Source organism: Garra rufa, chromosome 3, assembly GCF_049309525.1.
Source record: "Garra rufa chromosome 3, GarRuf1.0, whole genome shotgun sequence".
NCBI classification, from domain to species: Eukaryota; Metazoa; Chordata; class Actinopteri; order Cypriniformes; family Cyprinidae; genus Garra; species Garra rufa.
In genome coordinates this window covers 66,764,810-66,773,493 of record NC_133363.1, presented here as the reverse complement: position 1 = coordinate 66,773,493, position 8,684 = coordinate 66,764,810, and positions in this window count along the sequence as shown.

Here is an 8,684-nt window from a genome sequence, read left to right as displayed (position 1 = left end):
AGGGAACCCTTAATGAAAAGGGGAAGCGTGCACAGCCCGGTCCACGCGACCTGTATGAAGGTCTGGCAATCTCACGAAGGTGGGTTGGCGCTCATAGAAGACCCTTCCCAGAAGGGGAGCTGCACAACCGAACAGGAGCGAATGCTCTCACTGTTACCCTTCATAGAGGGGAGCATACATCCAGAATAAAGGCTGGAGAGTAGAAACCTGAAGCATGAAGGTCAAGCTCCTACCCTGGGAAACAGGGAGGAGAACTTGGCCACCAAGGAGTGGTGCTCTTATAAGTGAACCCTGGAAAGGGGGCACGCCAACATCCTTGTAGCAGGTCCATAACTCTCAAAGGTCTGTCCCTGGTAGATTCCTACCCTCAGGAGGGAGGAAGCATTCAGTCCTGGGAAGTTGCTCTGAAGGAAACCCTGAATTAGGGGAGCTCAGGTCCGTTCCAGCAATCCTGCGCACAGGGAGGAACGTGAGCTCTTAACCTTAACAAACCCATTCCTCAGAAGGGGGAGCACTCAGTCCTGGGAAGTTGCTCTGAAGGAAACCCTGGATTAGGGGAGCTCAGGTCCGTTCCAGCAATCCTGCGCACAGGGAGGAACGTGAGCTCTTAACCTTAACAAACCCATTCCTCAGAAAGGGGAGCACTGTTTGCCTTGAAAGTTTCTGGGAAGCTCCGAAATGAATAAGGGCAGCTTCCTAGTTCAGACACTTCGTAAACCTTTCCTCAGAAAGGGAAGTGGAACTAGGCCTGGGGAGCGAGAATCGATCCTAAAGTGACGGCTTTCTAAGGTGTTAAACACCGAAGGATGCTCAAACCCTCTGTAGGGGAGACATTCGACAGCCTGGGTGTAGATCCTACATCAAGTGCTGCTTCAGCCCTCAGGCTTAGAATGAGGCGACTTGAAGAGAGTCTCAAAGTAGCGCTCAGATAAAAACCCCTTTCCTCAGAAAGGGGAGCGCACACCGAGAATCAAGACCCCAGCTGGAAAGCGTGTCACCAGGTGGTGCTCAAATAAAAAGCCTTTTCCGCAGAAAAGGGAGCAACCAAACCTGCTCCGAGTCCGCAGCGAGCACTCCGGACTGCTGGTACTCCTATGTAAGTGAACACCTGTCTCAACAGGTGTAGACACTCAGTTTCCATAGAAACCGTATTTAGGAGAGGACACGAAGCGGATCCTCGCACGCAGGCCGTCTGCAACAGAGTTAAACATACTAGTGCAATCTTAAATATAAATATCTTAAGATGCTTACCTAGGGAGAAAGGAAAAATTTCCTTTTGCTCGTTTAACCACTGAAGGGAGAAGCCCGATTGTGCTGGAACGAGTGTTGTGTAGACGGACACCACCATACAACCGGAAGGGAGGGGTGCTCCGTTGAGATGTTTCCACATTCCTTTTCTGAGGGAAAAACACAACACGCAACCCAAACCCTGCAGGCAACACGCCTATCCAGCCATAAGGGGGGCGTAACTAGGGAGTTATGCTCCTGTCTCAACAGGACATAAGTCTACACTAGGCCTGCAAAGGACAGCATAAACATACCAAGGGCAAACCTAAGAAAAACTTAGGGAGCTTACCTTGAAGAGGACAGAGGTCCTATGTGTAATATATGCTGTAAGGGTTGATTTACCGCACAGCCTGTGGAGTGGAGAGGGCAAACACTGCCGTAACCTTAATCCATAGGATCAGAGGGGGCGTCTGCCGTAGACTCGTCGTATTTCTTCTGTGAATAGAGAAAAACATACACAGGTCTGAGACAGTATGAAGTTCCTTCACGTAAAAAATGGATCATACTCACCCATTTAAAAGCATCCTGTTTCATAGAAAGAGGCGGGGTTTTTTTTTTTTTTTTTTCAGAGACCGCCTGATTCCAGACCGTCCGAAAATTAGGGTTCTATACAGGTAGAACCCCCAAAGGACATCATGGGTCCGGGGAGTGCAGGAAGCTTAAATGGAGACAGGGGAATTAATATGGCGACCCGACTGGACCGAGGGAAGGAGAGGTATTACTCTGACCCCTGCGAGAATTTTGTCTCGCTTGGATGACTTCCCTGAAATCCTGTCTGTCACCTCTCGATCCGCGTCGCCTCCTAGACCTGCTCGCAGGCGGGGGAGGAGCGCGGGATGCAACACTAGCCTTCTGCACCTACCTCCGTTCCTCAGAAGGAGGCGGAGCAGGACCCCTGTGGTGTTCGGGCTAATACCTGGACCTTCGAGGGATAAAGGATTTTTCAGCAGATCGGCTGGGTAGGCTTGGAGCACTGCCATGGTGTGCAGTGCACCCACCGCCTGACCTGCTGCTGCATACGCTCTGCCGTTCAGCAGGGCCGGAGAAGGCAGAGAGGGAGTCTTGAGAGAGAAAGCCCGCCCTGTGGAGAGATAGCATCTCTTCCACAAGGGGCGTCCTCTCATAGCCGTGGTCGCGCAAACCCTCGATACTAGCATAGTTCGCAATGGACGAACTATGAATGCGCGCCGCGTACGGCTTTTTCCAGACCCTCTCGATTTCAGTATGAAGATCGGGAAGGAATGGGAGACTCACCAGAGCTGGATGGTTATGGCCTGAAAAGATATCGCTCGTCAAGGCGACCCCGCGGCGCTATCTTTCTAGCCCGCTTCCACAGCAGGACAAGCCTGGCCGTGGTGCGGTCCATAACCTCTGGCAGCTCTTCGTATGCAGGGCAGGAAGGTAGAGAGGATTCAGCCTCAGCGTCTTCATCCATCTCTAGCATTTCCTGCTCTTCTTGGGTGGAACCCAAAAGAGCACTTGCTCCTGGATCTGATGACGTCAGCGATAACGCACCATCATCAGCTAGGAGCCTGTCGTCGTCTCCGGCTGGCGAGAGAGAGAGACCCCTCTCAAGATCGTCAGCCAGTTCCACTTGCGAGCCCCACGAGCTCAGTTTCCTCCGTGCCTCGGCAACGGCAGGACCCGAACCGCGAGGGGCAAGTGGACGCTCATCTTTCCTCAGAAAGAGAGACAGACGAGACCGGAGCTTCTTCATAGAGAAGCGCTCATAATGTATACACAATGCCCCCTCAAGGACATCGCGTGTGTGCTCTTAGCCCAAACAGAATATCGCAAAGATCATGTGTGTCATCAGGTGTCAAATAACGCGGACACAGATGAACACACCGTTTAAACGACTTGCTAGTGCTTGCCATGATAGTAGTTCAAAGAAAGGATTCTTACCGTTTCTTCCCATGCACATCCAAACCGGGAAAGCTGAAGACAGCGAAGATGTATTGTGTTGCACGGGCGCCTCTTTATGTTATGGTCGCCCGGTAGTGACGCAACGGCAGCGACTGACGCGCCGCGGTGACGTCATACGCTGGCGCCGGCCATTTCATGTAGTTTTTCTATGCATTCTTCAGACTCGAGGCACGCTGCAGCGTTCCCCAAAAGCGCCCTCTAGAGGACGCAGTGAGAGTTCCCTTCGGAAGGGAACTGCTAGATCAGATTATTTTTCATCTTTCTTAGAAGAAAACAAACATAACCCTAGGTATTTATTCAATACAGTGGCTAAATTAATGAAGAATAAAGCACCAACAGGTGCTGAATTTTCCCAACAGCACAGTAGTAATGACTTCATGAACTATTTTACTACCAAGATAGATACTATTAGAGATAAAATTGTAACTATGCTGCCATCCACTACAGTATCACATCAGATATGTTATAGATCTCCTGAGGAACAATTCCATGCATTTTCAACTATAGGAGAGGAAGAGTTGTATAATCTTATTAAATCATCTAAACCGACAACATGTTAGACCCTATTCCATCTAAGCTACTAAAAGAGGTGCTTCCAGAAGTCACAGATAATCTTCTGAATATTATTAATTCGTCACTATCGTTAGGATATGTCCCCAAAACTTTCAAACTGGCTGTTATTAAGTCTCTAATTAAAAAACCTCAACTTGATCCCAATGAATTAAACAATTACAGACCAATTTCAAATCTCTCTTTTCTGTCAAAGATACTAGAAAAGGTAGTGTCCTCACAATTGTGTTCTTTCTTAGAGAAAAATGGTATCTGTGAGGATTTCCAGTCAGGTTTTAGACCGTATCATAGTACTGAGACTACTCTTATTAGAGTTACAAATGATCTTCTCCTGTCATCCGATCGTGGATGCACCTCTCTATTAGTACTACTGGATCTTAGTGCTGCGTTTGATACTATTGACCACAATATTCTTTTAAATAGACTTGAAAATTATGTTGGCATTAGTGGTAGTGCACTTGCTTGGTTCAAATCGTACTTATCTGACCGGCATCAATTCGTAGCAGTGAATGACGAGGTATCATGTCAATCACAAGTGCAGTATGGAGTACCTCAAGGCTCAGTACTAGGGCCATTACTTTTTACACTTTATATGTTACCCTTGGGAGACATCATCAGGAAACATGGTGTTAGCTTTCACTGTTATGCTGATGATACGCAGCTCTATATTTCTTCACGGCCTGGCGAAACATACCAATTTGAAAAACTAACAGAATGCATAGTTGAAATAAAAAATTGGATGGCAAGAATTTTCTTACTGCTAAATTCTGAAAAAACAGAGGTGTTAATTATTGGACCTAAAACCTCTGCATGTAATAACCTAAAACACAGTCTATTACTCAATGACTGCTATGTCAATTTGTCGTCATCAGTCAGGAACCTAGGTGTGCTATGCGATAGCAATCTTTCCTTCGAAGCCACATTTCTAGCATTTGCAAAACCGCATTTTTTCATCTAAAAAATATATCGAAATTACGACCTATGCTCACGATGTCAAATGCAGAAACGTTAATCCATGCGTTCATGACCTCAAGGATAGATTATTGTAATGCTTTATTGGGTGGTTGTTCTGCACGCTTAATAAAGAAACTCCAGCTGGTCCAAAATGCAGCAGCTAGAGTTCTTACTAGAACCAGAAAGTATGACCATATTAGCCCGGTTCTGTCAACACTGCACTGGCTCCCTATTAAACATCGTATAGATTTGAAAATCTTGCTAATTACTTATAAAGCCCTAAATGGTTTAGCTCCTCAGTACTTGAGCGAGCTCTTATCATATTATAGTCCCTCACGTCCGCTGCGTTCTCAAAATTCCGGCAATTTGATAGTACCTAGAATATCAAAATCAACTCCGGGCGGCAGATCTTTTTCACATTTAGCGCCCAAACTCTGGAACAATCTACCTAACACTGTTCGGGAGGCAGACACACTTTGTCAGTTTAAATCTAGATTAAAGACCAATCTCTTTAACCTGGCCTACACTTAATACATTTCATAATCCAAATCCGTTAAAGGATTGTTAAACTGCATTATTTAGGTCAACCGGAACCAGGGACACTTACTATAACACCTGATGTACTCGTTGCATCAGAAGAAGAATGGCATCTACGCTAATATTAGTATCTTTCCTTCTTATACCGAGGTCACCGTAGCCACCTGTATTCCAGATCAGACGGTCACTGCAGTCTCCCGGATCTAGTCCGTACCCATCAGCACCCAGAGATATCCTCTACAGCCCTGAATGTCAGCAGAGACCACATCAAAGACAGATCATCAGTGAAGACCTCATCACCTAGACGGCCATCGACGCAAGACAGCGAAAACCAGATGAGTCCTCTCCAATCTGATTTTGTGGCAACTTGGAACTCTTGCATCTACATTAATATTAGTCTGTTTGTTTCTTATTCCCAGGTCACCATAGCCACCAGATCCAGTCTGTATCCAGATCAGATGGTCACTGCAGTCCCCCGGATCCAGTCCAAACCTAGAACAGATGGTGGATCAACACCTACAGCCGAATGTCAGCGGATACCGTGTCAACTAGATGAGCCCCAGAGACAGATCATCAAGAAAGAACTCCTACCCTAAACGGCCACCGGCACAAGGCCATGGGAACCTGATGAGTCCTCCCCAATTTGACTTTGTTGCAATATGGATCTCTTGCATTATTTTTGTCATTTTACTTTATTATTTTAATACTGTAAGGTTGCTTTGACACAACTTGTATTGTAAAAAGCGCTGTATAAATAATCTTGACTTGACACAAGCCTATCCGACTGCATCCTAGTGTCCTAATGGCTTTTTTGTGTTGCCGCATGTCCTTCCTGAGTTGCATTCTCTGTTTCCTGCTCTCAGACTGACGTTGTCAAATGTGACCCAGCTCCAGTTCTGCTGTTTGTTGCTGCTGTCTGACTTTGCCTGATTTCCATGGGATGATTGGAGCAGGTAATGTTTGGCTATATGAAAGACATTGCAGTTGCTGGACATTTTATTTGTATTTAATGAAATCTTGTGAAAAACGAGAAACCGCATCTTTGTTGGATCTCATGTATCGATTGTGTTTTATGTTCTCCTATTTAGTGAGATGGCCACGGTTAAACAGGATTCTTTTCCACCTTGATCAATTTTTGCACAGACATTTTCAGCCGAGGAACGGGTGTATCTGGCCCTGCGAGGTAAGGGGCTTATTTGCTAATAAAATCCCTGTGAGAGGTTTCAGCATCCATTGAGCTGAAAACAAGGAACTACATCAACTGCCCACAAAAACAATTTTGAGCCATTAACATTTTAACGGCTTCCACAATTGATTGGCCATTTCTAAATGGTGAATTTAACACACAAGTGATTCATCTCTGCTGTGTGACAGTGTAAGATCAGGCCTGAACATTACCTGCTCCACTCACACATACACACACTCACACTGGGTATTATTTAGTGCTTTGAGCTGCATGAGTTGGTTTTAATATGTAGTCAACAAGTGCCCAAATCTATGTCATTTGTAAAATGGAAGACATATTTAAAGATTCTATTACTGTAGTACTTCAGGTAAGTATGTACATTAGCGGAAAAAAATAAGGGGTAAGATGTACTGATATTTAGGTTATGTTTAACTTTCATAGAAAAAACAGTTTTTGGTTGTATTTTAGGAGTTCTTGGAGAGTGACTGTCTCTAGACTTACATCATGGCATTGAATTAAATTATTGCTTATTTGCAAGCTTGATCTTGTGAGATCATGTTATTTATATATATAATTAAATAATCAGTCATACTTTATCTTTTATTAGGCACAGTATCAGAGTTGATATAGTCATTTTATGTGTTCTGTCTGCAGTTATTCTTTCTTTCTTTCCACAAGCACATCTCTAACTCTCCAGAGTCTGGAATGGTGATGTCTTGTTCTCTCTGTCTTTATCTCTCCTGAGGATGGACACAAACGAGGCATTTCCAGGCTCAGTGGTGTGTCAGTGTCCTCCCAAAATGGCTCCATTAGAGTCCTGCTCCAAGACAGACATTCCCTCCATCAACCCAACAAAGAGACATTTGATTTCCTCCCCATAAATCCCAGCTATCGATTTCTGCTTTTCATTAGGTGGAAGCGACAATGACTGTTCCAGGTGGACTGGATGCGACTTCATTGTCTCTTTCAAACAGCTGCTGAACTGGAGAAGTGAAAGATACAAATTCACATTAAACACAAGACATGGGCTGAGCTCTTAGATAATGCTCATCCACAGTTCATTATTCTGAAACTGTTGAAAATAGTCTGTGATATCAGAATAATAGGAAATATTTCATCTAGATAATGAGTGGGTGTGAATAAATTGACCAGCAGGGGTAAACTTATATACGTGTGTGTGTGTGTGTGTGTGTGTGTGTGTGTGTGTGTGTGTGTGTGTGTGTGTGTGTGTGTGTGTGTGTGTGTGTGTGTGTACCTGGTATTCATCACGTTGTGGGGACCAAATGTCCCCATAAGGATAGGAATACCAGTAGATTTTGACCTTGTGGGGACATTTCTTAGGTCCCCATGAGGAAACAGGCTTATAAATCATACACAATGAGTTTTTTTGAGGAAGTAAAAGTATGCACAATCTCCTGTGAGGGCTAGGTTTAGGTGTAGGGTAGGTGTAGGGCCGATAGAAAGTACGGTTTGTACAGTATAAAAACCATTACGCCTATGGAATGTCCCCATAAAACATGTAAACCAGTGTGTGTGTGTGTGTGTGTGTGTGTGTGTGTGTGTGTGTGTGTGTGTGAGTCTGCATTGTTCCTTGTGTATTTGAGCATGTTTAGCAATAAAAGCTCTGATTCTGATTTACAGAAAGTGAGCGGCAGAGATAGAGAGATGGAAAGAAAGAACACTTGAAAAAATTCAGAAACAGAAATATGAGGTTTGTCATCTTTGTTTGATGACATCGGTCTCAGCTGATGAGACACTGTTCATCCTGTGTCAGCAGCCAAACACAGACCTGGAAATGATGAGATACAGTACTTGTAGTTTAAAAGTGACATGTACATGTGATATCACAATTTTTAATCGTAGACAATTAAAACATCTCTGCGATCTGATTTTGACAAAACATGATAGTATCTTGCTGCAGCGCATATTATATCAGTTTTGGCAGTTCCGGCGCCACCTGAATATACTGTACAACGTGCCATACATTCACATCAAATGTTAACTAAGCGGTAGCATTACACTCATGGGACACTGCACTTCGCAATCACAAAGTACATTATTTGGATGCCTTGCTGGTTAAACATTTTATTCCCATGCTGTTCTGACATGCGTTTTTTCTGAGCACGTACACCTGAAGCATCGTTAGCCAACTATGGTCGCAAGTTCCGTCGTTACCAACATAGTTCAACGATTCAGTGTTTTCCAAAACCATAGTTCAAACGAA